Here is a 12,552-nt window from a genome sequence, read left to right on the forward strand (position 1 = left end):
CAGTCAAATGATCGTTTATGAGATAATAAACTTTTTTTATCGCTCTTTATGTACAATTATGAAAATTCTTCCAGTAACGGTACTCGGGTTGGCTAAACGTCAAGTTTAACTTAATTGAATGTTTCAGCATGAAATCAGTTGAATTGCACGGGATTTTCGGTGAAAAGGCTGTCTATTTGATTATTTTTCGTTTGCGGTATTTGATCTACACTATTGCGACTTACAAATGAAATGCGAACATTGTGATAAGTAGCTATAGATTCATGTAACAATTTAAGATCCCCATTCGTAACAGTGTGGTGGCCGAGTGGTTAAGGCGTTGGACTTAAGTTCCAATGGACGTATGTCCGCGTGGGTTCGAACCCCACCCGCACTAGTCTTATTTTTATTACACCAAATTAACATCTTTCCTGAAACTGAGTGAATGGTACGCAAGTGCAGCTCCTTAAAATATCGAATAAGCAATGAAATCAAAGTTCCGAAATATAGATCTACAGTTGCTGCTAGAACAGTAAGTAATGCTTTAAATTGTAACCGCAGTATTTTTTCTAATAGCGCAACTGCAATCAGGAGTAACGCTAAAAATGACTGTAAGCAAATATTATATGCCCATGCAGTACATTTTATGAAAAGGAAAACATTTTTTTTATGAAAAATTGTTTCCGTGATGCGAATTGATTTTTTTTCTCGATGATCAGTCAAATGATCGTTTATGAGATAATAAACTTTTTTTATCGCTCTTTATGTACAATTATGAAAATTCTTCCAGTAACGGTACTCGGGTTGGCTAAACGTCAAGTTTAACTTAATTGAATGTTTCAGCATGAAATCAGTTGAATTGCACGGGATTTTCGGTGAAAAGGCTGTCTATTTGATTATTTTTCGTTTGCGGTATTTGATCTACACTATTGCGACTTACAAATGAAATGCGAACATTGTGATAAGTAGCTATAGATTCATGTAACCATTTAAGATCCCCATTCGTAACAGTGTGGTGGCCGAGTGGTTAAGGCGTTGGACTTAAGTTCCAATGGACGTATGTCCGCGTGGGTTCGAACCCCACCCGCACTAGTCTTATTTTTATTACACCAAATTAACATCTTTCCTGAAACTGAGTGAATGGTACGCAAGTGCAGCTCCTTAAAATATCGAATAAGCAATGAAATCAAAGTTCCGAAATATAGATCTACAGTTGCTGCTAGAACAGTAAGTAATGCTTTAAATTGTAACCGCAGTATTTTTTCTAATAGCGCAACTGCAATCAGGAGTAACGCTAAAAATGACTGTAAGCAAATATTATATGCCCATGCAGTACATTTTATGAAAAGGAAAACATTTTTTTATGAAAAATTGTTTCCGTGATGCGAATTGATTTTTTTTCTCGATGATCAGTCAAATGATCGTTTATGAGATAATAAACTTTTTTTATCGCTCTTTATGTACAATTATGAAAATTCTTCCAGTAACGGTACTCGGGTTGGCTAAACGTCAAGTTTAACTTAATTGAATGTTTCAGCATGAAATCAGTTGAATTGCACGGGATTTTCGGTGAAAAGGCTGTCTATTTGATTATTTTTCGTTTGCGGTATTTGATCTACACTATTGCGACTTACAAATGAAATGCGAACATTGTGATAAGTAGCTATAGATTCATGTAACCATTTAAGATCCCCATTCGTAACAGTGTGGTGGCCGAGTGGTTAAGGCGTTGGACTTAAGTTCCAATGGACGTATGTCCGCGTGGGTTCGAACCCCACCCGCACTAGTCTTATTTTTATTACACCAAATTAACATCTTTCCTGAAACTGAGTGAATGGTACGCAAGTGCAGCTCCTTAAAATATCGAATAAGCAATGAAATCAAAGTTCCGAAATATAGATCTACAGTTGCTGCTAGAACAGTAAGTAATGCTTTAAATTGTAACCGCAGTATTTTTTCTAATAGCGCAACTGCAATCAGGAGTAACGCTAAAAATGACTGTAAGCAAATATTATATGCCCATGCAGTACATTTTATGAAAAGGAAAACATTTTTTTATGAAAAATTGTTTCCGTGATGCGAATTGATTTTTTTTCTCGATGATCAGTCAAATGATCGTTTATGAGATAATAAACTTTTTTTATCGCTCTTTATGTACAATTATGAAAATTCTTCCAGTAACGGTACTCGGGTTGGCTAAACGTCAAGTTTAACTTAATTGAATGTTTCAGCATGAAATCAGTTGAATTGCACGGGATTTTCGGTGAAAAGGCTGTCTATTTGATTATTTTTCGTTTGCGGTATTTGATCTACACTATTGCGACTTACAAATGAAATGCGAACATTGTGATAAGTAGCTATAGATTCATGTAACCATTTAAGATCCCCATTCGTAACAGTGTGGTGGCCGAGTGGTTAAGGCGTTGGACTTAAGTTCCAATGGACGTATGTCCGCGTGGGTTCGAACCCCACCCGCACTAGTCTTATTTTTATTACACCAAATTAACATCTTTCCTGAAACTGAGTGAATGGTACGCAAGTGCAGCTCCTTAAAATATCGAATAAGCAATGAAATCAAAGTTCCGAAATATAGATCTACAGTTGCTGCTAGAACAGTAAGTAATGCTTTAAATTGTAACCGCAGTATTTTTTCTAATAGCGCAACTGCAATCAGGAGTAACGCTAAAAATGACTGTAAGCAAATATTATATGCCCATGCAGTACATTTTATGAAAAGGAAAACATTTTTTTATGAAAAATTGTTTCCGTGATGCGAATTGATTTTTTTTCTCGATGATCAGTCAAATGATCGTTTATGAGATAATAAACTTTTTTTATCGCTCTTTATGTACAATTATGAAAATTCTTCCAGTAACGGTACTCGGGTTGGCTAAACGTCAAGTTTAACTTAATTGAATGTTTCAGCATGAAATCAGTTGAATTGCACGGGATTTTCGGTGAAAAGGCTGTCTATTTGATTATTTTTCGTTTGCGGTATTTGATCTACACTATTGCGACTTACAAATGAAATGCGAACATTGTGATAAGTAGCTATAGATTCATGTAACCATTTAAGATCCCCATTCGTAACAGTGTGGTGGCCGAGTGGTTAAGGCGTTGGACTTAAGTTCCAATGGACGTATGTCCGCGTGGGTTCGAACCCCACCCGCACTAGTCTTATTTTTATTACACCAAATTAACATCTTTCCTGAAACTGAGTGAATGGTACGCAAGTGCAGCTCCTTAAAATATCGAATAAGCAATGAAATCAAAGTTCCGAAATATAGATCTACAGTTGCTGCTAGAACAGTAAGTAATGCTTTAAATTGTAACCGCAGTATTTTTTCTAATAGCGCAACTGCAATCAGGAGTAACGCTAAAAATGACTGTAAGCAAATATTATATGCCCATGCAGTACATTTTATGAAAAGGAAAACATTTTTTTATGAAAAATTGTTTCCGTGATGCGAATTGATTTTTTTTCTCGATGATCAGTCAAATGATCGTTTATGAGATAATAAACTTTTTTTATCGCTCTTTATGTACAATTATGAAAATTCTTCCAGTAACGGTACTCGGGTTGGCTAAACGTCAAGTTTAACTTAATTGAATGTTTCAGCATGAAATCAGTTGAATTGCACGGGATTTTCGGTGAAAAGGCTGTCTATTTGATTATTTTTCGTTTGCGGTATTTGATCTACACTATTGCGACTTACAAATGAAATGCGAACATTGTGATAAGTAGCTATAGATTCATGTAACCATTTAAGATCCCCATTCGTAACAGTGTGGTGGCCGAGTGGTTAAGGCGTTGGACTTAAGTTCCAATGGACGTATGTCCGCGTGGGTTCGAACCCCACCCGCACTAGTCTTATTTTTATTACACCAAATTAACATCTTTCCTGAAACTGAGTGAATGGTACGCAAGTGCAGCTCCTTAAAATATCGAATAAGCAATGAAATCAAAGTTCCGAAATATAGATCTACAGTTGCTGCTAGAACAGTAAGTAATGCTTTAAATTGTAACCGCAGTATTTTTTCTAATAGCGCAACTGCAATCAGGAGTAACGCTAAAAATGACTGTAAGCAAATATTATATGCCCATGCAGTACATTTTATGAAAAGGAAAACATTTTTTTATGAAAAATTGTTTCCGTGATGCGAATTGATTTTTTTTCTCGATGATCAGTCAAATGATCGTTTATGAGATAATAAACTTTTTTTATCGCTCTTTATGTACAATTATGAAAATTCTTCCAGTAACGGTACTCGGGTTGGCTAAACGTCAAGTTTAACTTAATTGAATGTTTCAGCATGAAATCAGTTGAATTGCACGGGATTTTCGGTGAAAAGGCTGTCTATTTGATTATTTTTCGTTTGCGGTATTTGATCTACACTATTGCGACTTACAAATGAAATGCGAACATTGTGATAAGTAGCTATAGATTCATGTAACCATTTAAGATCCCCATTCGTAACAGTGTGGTGGCCGAGTGGTTAAGGCGTTGGACTTAAGTTCCAATGGACGTATGTCCGCGTGGGTTCGAACCCCACCCGCACTAGTCTTATTTTTATTACACCAAATTAACATCTTTCCTGAAACTGAGTGAATGGTACGCAAGTGCAGCTCCTTAAAATATCGAATAAGCAATGAAATCAAAGTTCCGAAATATAGATCTACAGTTGCTGCTAGAACAGTAAGTAATGCTTTAAATTGTAACCGCAGTATTTTTTCTAATAGCGCAACTGCAATCAGGAGTAACGCTAAAAATGACTGTAAGCAAATATTATATGCCCATGCAGTACATTTTATGAAAAGGAAAACATTTTTTTATGAAAAATTGTTTCCGTGATGCGAATTGATTTTTTTTCTCGATGATCAGTCAAATGATCGTTTATGAGATAATAAACTTTTTTTATCGCTCTTTATGTACAATTATGAAAATTCTTCCAGTAACGGTACTCGGGTTGGCTAAACGTCAAGTTTAACTTAATTGAATGTTTCAGCATGAAATCAGTTGAATTGCACGGGATTTTCGGTGAAAAGGCTGTCTATTTGATTATTTTTCGTTTGCGGTATTTGATCTACACTATTGCGACTTACAAATGAAATGCGAACATTGTGATAAGTAGCTATAGATTCATGTAACCATTTAAGATCCCCATTCGTAACAGTGTGGTGGCCGAGTGGTTAAGGCGTTGGACTTAAGTTCCAATGGACGTATGTCCGCGTGGGTTCGAACCCCACCCGCACTAGTCTTATTTTTATTACACCAAATTAACATCTTTCCTGAAACTGAGTGAATGGTACGCAAGTGCAGCTCCTTAAAATATCGAATAAGCAATGAAATCAAAGTTCCGAAATATAGATCTACAGTTGCTGCTAGAACAGTAAGTAATGCTTTAAATTGTAACCGCAGTATTTTTTCTAATAGCGCAACTGCAATCAGGAGTAACGCTAAAAATGACTGTAAGCAAATATTATATGCCCACCCAGTAAACAATCCAACGTTGGCATTACGTCGTGACAACGTAATACTATCGTTGTGACAACGTAGTGAAATTACGTCGGTACAACGTAATTTTGTGAACTCCAAGGCACGTGCTGACAACCATCCACACAACGTTGGCACAACGTAATTTGTGACGTAATTTATGACCTTCATAGGACGTTGTGACAACGTTGCAACTCAACTGTAAATGACCCTTGTCCTCATTTGATTGATAAGAGCAATAAAATTTCATTGAAGAAGTGAACAGGGTCTATATTTTCTTCTTTTCACCTGTTTTTTTAGTTGTGAAATTTTCAATGTAGGACAGATGGACACAATAGATATAGGAAGATGTGGTATGAGTGCCAATAAGACAACTCTCCATCCAAATCACAATTTATAAAAGTAAACCATTGACGGTCAAGGTACGGCCTTCAACACGGAGTCTTGACTCACACCAAACAACAAGATACAAAGGGCTCCAAAATAACTTGTGTAAAACCATTCAAACAGGAAAACCAACAGTCTAATCTATATATATATATATATAAAAACAAGAAACACCTATAGATTACATAAACAAACTACAACAATGTTGATAAATGCTTTACTTCCAAATTGTCCAATTCATGATTCACACAGTTTTAAGGTTAAAGTCTTAGTTTTATTTGTTGCAATACTGAAGTACAAGATTTACACATTTCCATTTAACAAAAGCAACTTTCCTTCAAAAATTTAACACATTATACTATTCAAAAGGCGAGATTTTGTATGATGGCCAATGAGACAACCCTCTTTCCTAAAATCAAATATTAAATATGTTAGCAATTATGGTAAATGTACAGCCTTCAACATGACACTTTGGTACATGCTGCAACTTCTAAATGTTTAGGGTTTCAGTGTCCTAGACTAATACATTGTAGTTTCACTATATGACGGTGGAAATTCTATAATGTAGATTTCATTTTGACAATGGAAACATTTTTTAATGCATTATTCAGAAGTACAAAAAACTACCACATATACCTTAATATTTACTGTAGAATCATTCAGCTGGATTCCCTTCACAAGAACAGCCTACGAAAAATATTTGGAAAAGTACCCAAAGTCTGTAGTTTACAAATATATATTTCTACACAACTTATACAACTCGTCTGAACATCAACCTAACAATGTTAGGTCTGTAAATTTGCTTTCACAAATTATTTGTTCTTCCCTCGCCGAGATTCAAACTCATGCTACTATGATATTGTGACACCAAATCGCCTGCACAGCAGCCATCCTACTAGACCACACGACCAACTTATACACACTTCTAAAAATATCCCAAAATGAAGAAAATAACTGAAATTCAATCAAACTAACTATTGCTTTTTTCCATTGACAAACCAGAGAAAGACCTATCCAAAAGTTAGGACTTCTTTTTTCTTATGTACATGAACCAATAATAAAATAATAGTATGTTTCTGATTTTTTGAAATTTTATTCCAAATTCTAGTCTTGTGTTGGTTGTATACATGGCATTCAAAGTTTTGGTTTTCTGCCCTCTCATCAGCTGGTCTTGTGTTGGTTTCCGGTCTCTGAAAAAAAAATCATAAATTATAAAATAGTTTTTTTTATCCCAACTTAGGAATAACAGCAGTTCTTAAAAAATATCCTTGTTTAAACATAATCAATATTTTTTATGCGCGGTCGGTGGTATAATAAATCTTGCAGATTCATAATCAGGTTGTGTTGTTACTGAGATGTTTGTATCTTTGCCAATTTTATATACATATTTTGATAATGTATGTTAGAAATTTGAACATAATTTGAGTATGATAATTTATAACTTTTAGTTAACCTTTGTCCTTGTTTAAAAGAAAACATGTTAATGAAATTATGGTTGTTCCATATAAAACTGTTTCCACCCCAGGGACAACCTTTTTTTAACCCCCAGCACAGACAGAATAAAAAATATATAAGAACAAACTCCCTTTAATTTCCATCTTGGTATTTCAAAACCTGTTACCAACCACCCCAGTATTAAAACAGGTGTATTAAAAGGAAGTATGGTTTCTCAAAATTGTCATTCATCAATTAATTTAAGATATTCTTAGGATTTTACCTTAATCTGACATGTTAATAAATTTATTATTCACATCATAACAGCAAGACCTTACACTACAGCTCAGGTGGATTTTGCTTTGTCTACCTGTCCACAGTGGGAGTGGGCACCGGGTGGGTAAAATTTCTAGCTTGTTAAATCAAAAGACTTGCAAACTTACAATCAATTGCAAAAATCAGATAAGCAATTATAATCAATATTTCTTACAAAAAAAAAAGAATTATAGCTGGAGTGGGCACAGGTGGGCTGTTCACGGTGGGCCGGTGGAAAAAACAAAATCCGTCCAGGCTGTTGTGTATATCATATATGCAAATGAACGCAATCGTATTAATATCTATAAATGAACAAATTATAATTTAATATATAAAATTAATTAAAGAATAAAGTGTCCATGAGCCACAAATGATGTTATCATTGAAGGACATACTAGTAACTTATAAAGAACAGTTAAACAGATGGTCTCCAAAATCAAACTCTGCGTTTTATGATAACAAGCTTTGTGTATAAATTTCATAACATGTGGTTAAGGCAAACTAAAGTTAGAGTTCAGAAACCAATTTTGAGTCCAATGTTCATGTACATGTATGTACATACAGTACAAGAGTAAAACCATATGGCCCAGTGAAGGAGGGCATAAAAAGAGCTGATCAACTGATCATGATGTTTACCTTTTTATATCTTGGTCCATCTTGTTGATCTGGTACATGTACATGCTTACATTGTAAGTATTGTAACTGCAGTGCATTCCACAACCTCAGACACATGACCACACATTGGACTTTGGATTTTTATACAAGATTCTGGAAAAAAATCATAAATACAATCAATTATCTTCTATATTGATCAGTCTGTGTACATACTACATGTGTGTCAGTCCAACAAATCTTTGGGAGAACCAGGTAAGCAAAAAATGTACATGCATTCCATACCATAAATTGAAAAGCAAATGAGACTTCCCTATATACTGTTTTTTTTAACCCCAGTAAACTGGATTTTACCCTAACAAAAGGATAATTTTTACCCAACTTTTCCCAACTGGTACGTGGATCTTAGTCTAAATAATTATGACATCTTGAAGGCTTTTTTAAAAAAGTTTCTGTGACACCTATCTATGACAGTTTTTATTGGTAAAATTGTCTATTCCTATGTCAGGCCCAGTTAAACATTGATTGGTTGTTGGTTTCGTTATGTTCAGTGGCAAATATTTCATGCAGGTCTAGGACGACCACCAGTGATACAGTCTTCACGCTTGCGACTGGTGATACATGTAGTATTATCATTAATAGGACGAGTTTGTAATATGCCAAGTTTGTAATGTGCCGAGATTGTATTAAATGTAGCAAGTTTGTAATGTGCTGAGATTATAATCAGGTAATTGGGGCGAGTTTGTTATGTACTACAGAGATATCTAAAAAAAAATGTAGCTTCGCATTTGTGATATTGATCAGACTTTTATGATTCCAACAATATTTAAAAATAAGTGCAAAAAACACTTACAGCTTTTAAATATAAGGATTATAGGAGGTGTCATGGAGAGAAAACAATTGCCCTCCCCCTTTTTTACTTTCTATAGTCAATTGCTTAATATATCTGAAAAAACAACACAAGTTAATGGAGAAGTTTGAAAAATGAATTCATATAACACATATGTTGGCTTAAATATCCTGTACAATGTACCAGTGCAAGAATATATTGACATTAAAAGAAGTATCATATTTCAACTCGGTAACCAGTCAATGAGTCAACAGATTTGAACGAGGCGCCCTACACGGCAACAGATGTTATATTTTCTTGTATTATACTTGTTGTTATCATGGAAAACCTTTTTGAAGTAATGTGCAGTTTATATTTTACCTTTTTCTTTGTTCTGGAATCTGAATCGAGATAAATATTTCACTGCAACTTTTATCACTGTTTTCAAAATTCAGGCGGTAAAAGTGCGCATGCTCAGAGTTTTCGTAGTATGCGGCGGTAAAACCCGAGGACTGCTGAACGTGCACTATTATAAAACGATTATAAAATTATTAAAAATAATAAATGACAAAACTTGATAATGATATCATATAAAATATTTATATGAGAACATTTAATTTGAATTTGTAATATTTTCTTGGATATTTTGGTGCAAATAATTTTAATTATGTCTGTGCGGGGAAAAAGGGGGGATATTTTGAAAAGCGAAAAAATCGTTAGCACATTTCAATGAAGGTGAATGATGCATCTAGTAAGACTCATAACCATAAAATTCTCCCATAAAACCAGATTTTAATGTGTCAGCTAGCTGGTTTTTACAGGGTCTGTTCACTACGTTATTATTATGTTGACAGAACGTAACAAAATGTTACGTCGGATTATGACAGTTATAAGCACGTTGTCACAACGTAATAAAATGTTACGTCCTGACAGGGTACTAAATTTACGTAAATCCGACGTAATTTTATAACGTCGTCTCTACGTCTGCATCCAACGTTGGGTTTTTACGTTCCCACAACGTTGGTACGACGTACAATCAAGACATGACGTTCAGACGACCATTAACCGACGTTGGGAGTACGTCGTGTGTTTACTGGGCATGCAGTACATTTTATGAAAAGGAAAACATTTTTTTATGAAAAATTGTTTCCGTGATGCGAATTGATTTTTTTTCTCGATGATCAGTCAAATGATCGTTTATGAGATAATAAACTTTTTTTATCGCTCTTTATGTACAATTATGAAAATTCTTCCAGTAACGGTACTCGGGTTGGCTAAACGTCAAGTTTAACTTAATTGAATGTTTCAGCATGAAATCAGTTGAATTGCACGGGATTTTCGGTGAAAAGGCTGTCTATTTGATTATTTTTCGTTTGCGGTATTTGATCTACACTATTGCGACTTACAAATGAAATGCGAACATTGTGATAAGTAGCTATAGATTCATGTAACCATTTAAGATCCCCATTCGTAACAGTGTGGTGGCCGAGTGGTTAAGGCGTTGGACTTAAGTTCCAATGGACGTATGTCCGCGTGGGTTCGAACCCCACCCGCACTAGTCTTATTTTTATTACACCAAATTAACATCTTTCCTGAAACTGAGTGAATGGTACGCAAGTGCAGCTCCTTAAAATATCGAATAAGCAATGAAATCAAAGTTCCGAAATATAGATCTACAGTTGCTGCTAGAACAGTAAGTAATGCTTTAAATTGTAACCGCAGTATTTTTTCTAATAGCGCAACTGCAATCAGGAGTAACGCTAAAAATGACTGTAAGCAAATATTATATGCCCATGCAGTACATTTTATGAAAAGGAAAACATTTTTTTATGAAAAATTGTTTCCGTGATGCGAATTGATTTTTTTTCTCGATGATCAGTCAAATGATCGTTTATGAGATAATAAACTTTTTTTATCGCTCTTTATGTACAATTATGAAAATTCTTCCAGTAACGGTACTCGGGTTGGCTAAACGTCAAGTTTAACTTAATTGAATGTTTCAGCATGAAATCAGTTGAATTGCACGGGATTTTCGGTGAAAAGGCTGTCTATTTGATTATTTTTCGTTTGCGGTATTTGATCTACACTATTGCGACTTACAAATGAAATGCGAACATTGTGATAAGTAGCTATAGATTCATGTAACCATTTAAGATCCCCATTCGTAACAGTGTGGTGGCCGAGTGGTTAAGGCGTTGGACTTAAGTTCCAATGGACGTATGTCCGCGTGGGTTCGAACCCCACCCGCACTAGTCTTATTTTTATTACACCAAATTAACATCTTTCCTGAAACTGAGTGAATGGTACGCAAGTGCAGCTCCTTAAAATATCGAATAAGCAATGAAATCAAAGTTCCGAAATATAGATCTACAGTTGCTGCTAGAACAGTAAGTAATGCTTTAAATTGTAACCGCAGTATTTTTTCTAATAGCGCAACTGCAATCAGGAGTAACGCTAAAAATGACTGTAAGCAAATATTATATGCCCATGCAGTACATTTTATGAAAAGGAAAACATTTTTTTATGAAAAATTGTTTCCGTGATGCGAATTGATTTTTTTTCTCGATGATCAGTCAAATGATCGTTTATGAGATAATAAACTTTTTTTATCGCTCTTTATGTACAATTATGAAAATTCTTCCAGTAACGGTACTCGGGTTGGCTAAACGTCAAGTTTAACTTAATTGAATGTTTCAGCATGAAATCAGTTGAATTGCACGGGATTTTCGGTGAAAAGGCTGTCTATTTGATTATTTTTCGTTTGCGGTATTTGATCTACACTATTGCGACTTACAAATGAAATGCGAACATTGTGATAAGTAGCTATAGATTCATGTAACCATTTAAGATCCCCATTCGTAACAGTGTGGTGGCCGAGTGGTTAAGGCGTTGGACTTAAGTTCCAATGGACGTATGTCCGCGTGGGTTCGAACCCCACCCGCACTAGTCTTATTTTTATTACACCAAATTAACATCTTTCCTGAAACTGAGTGAATGGTACGCAAGTGCAGCTCCTTAAAATATCGAATAAGCAATGAAATCAAAGTTCCGAAATATAGATCTACAGTTGCTGCTAGAACAGTAAGTAATGCTTTAAATTGTAACCGCAGTATTTTTTCTAATAGCGCAACTGCAATCAGGAGTAACGCTAAAAATGACTGTAAGCAAATATTATATGCCCATGCAGTACATTTTATGAAAAGGAAAACATTTTTTTATGAAAAATTGTTTCCGTGATGCGAATTGATTTTTTTTCTCGATGATCAGTCAAATGATCGTTTATGAGATAATAAACTTTTTTTATCGCTCTTTATGTACAATTATGAAAATTCTTCCAGTAACGGTACTCGGGTTGGCTAAACGTCAAGTTTAACTTAATTGAATGTTTCAGCATGAAATCAGTTGAATTGCACGGGATTTTCGGTGAAAAGGCTGTCTATTTGATTATTTTTCGTTTGCGGTATTTGATCTACACTATTGCGACTTACAAATGAAATGCGA

The 12,552-nt window shown here is 34.8% G+C and overlaps 1 long non-coding RNA gene and 11 other non-coding genes across 12 annotated transcripts; 11 read left to right on the forward strand and 1 right to left on the reverse strand.

Annotated features, from left to right (window-relative positions):
- The first annotated feature begins 293 nt into the window (after positions 1-293).
- Trnal-uaa (transfer RNA leucine (anticodon UAA)) lies at positions 294-376 on the forward strand. The gene has a single exon. It is a non-coding gene; the product is annotated as a tRNA-Leu (tRNA).
- A 612-nt stretch (positions 377-988) lies between these two features.
- Trnal-uaa (transfer RNA leucine (anticodon UAA)) lies at positions 989-1,071 on the forward strand. The gene has a single exon. It is a non-coding gene; the product is annotated as a tRNA-Leu (tRNA).
- A 611-nt stretch (positions 1,072-1,682) lies between these two features.
- Positions 1,683-1,765, forward strand: Trnal-uaa (transfer RNA leucine (anticodon UAA)). Its single transcript has one exon. It is a non-coding gene; the product is annotated as a tRNA-Leu (tRNA).
- A 611-nt stretch (positions 1,766-2,376) lies between these two features.
- On the forward strand, positions 2,377-2,459 carry Trnal-uaa (transfer RNA leucine (anticodon UAA)). Its single transcript has one exon. It is a non-coding gene; the product is annotated as a tRNA-Leu (tRNA).
- A 611-nt stretch (positions 2,460-3,070) lies between these two features.
- Positions 3,071-3,153, forward strand: Trnal-uaa (transfer RNA leucine (anticodon UAA)). Its single transcript has one exon. It is a non-coding gene; the product is annotated as a tRNA-Leu (tRNA).
- Positions 3,154-3,764: 611 nt separating this feature from the next.
- Trnal-uaa (transfer RNA leucine (anticodon UAA)) lies at positions 3,765-3,847 on the forward strand. The gene has a single exon. It is a non-coding gene; the product is annotated as a tRNA-Leu (tRNA).
- A 611-nt stretch (positions 3,848-4,458) lies between these two features.
- Positions 4,459-4,541, forward strand: Trnal-uaa (transfer RNA leucine (anticodon UAA)). Its single transcript has one exon. It is a non-coding gene; the product is annotated as a tRNA-Leu (tRNA).
- Positions 4,542-5,152: 611 nt separating this feature from the next.
- Trnal-uaa (transfer RNA leucine (anticodon UAA)) lies at positions 5,153-5,235 on the forward strand. The gene has a single exon. It is a non-coding gene; the product is annotated as a tRNA-Leu (tRNA).
- A 1,695-nt stretch (positions 5,236-6,930) lies between these two features.
- On the reverse strand, positions 6,931-9,561 carry LOC134723800 (uncharacterized). Its single transcript, XR_010108181.1, has 3 exons — positions 9,433-9,561; positions 8,247-8,378; positions 6,931-7,051 (listed from the first exon to the last, which is right to left on the reverse strand). It is a non-coding gene; the product is annotated as an uncharacterized LOC134723800 (long non-coding RNA).
- Positions 9,562-10,526: 965 nt separating this feature from the next.
- Positions 10,527-10,609, forward strand: Trnal-uaa (transfer RNA leucine (anticodon UAA)). Its single transcript has one exon. It is a non-coding gene; the product is annotated as a tRNA-Leu (tRNA).
- Positions 10,610-11,220: 611 nt separating this feature from the next.
- Positions 11,221-11,303, forward strand: Trnal-uaa (transfer RNA leucine (anticodon UAA)). Its single transcript has one exon. It is a non-coding gene; the product is annotated as a tRNA-Leu (tRNA).
- Positions 11,304-11,914: 611 nt separating this feature from the next.
- Trnal-uaa (transfer RNA leucine (anticodon UAA)) lies at positions 11,915-11,997 on the forward strand. The gene has a single exon. It is a non-coding gene; the product is annotated as a tRNA-Leu (tRNA).
- The last annotated feature ends 555 nt before the right edge of the window (positions 11,998-12,552 follow it).

Source organism: Mytilus trossulus, chromosome 6 (genome assembly GCF_036588685.1).
Source record: "Mytilus trossulus isolate FHL-02 chromosome 6, PNRI_Mtr1.1.1.hap1, whole genome shotgun sequence".
NCBI classification, from domain to species: Eukaryota; Metazoa; Mollusca; class Bivalvia; order Mytilida; family Mytilidae; genus Mytilus; species Mytilus trossulus.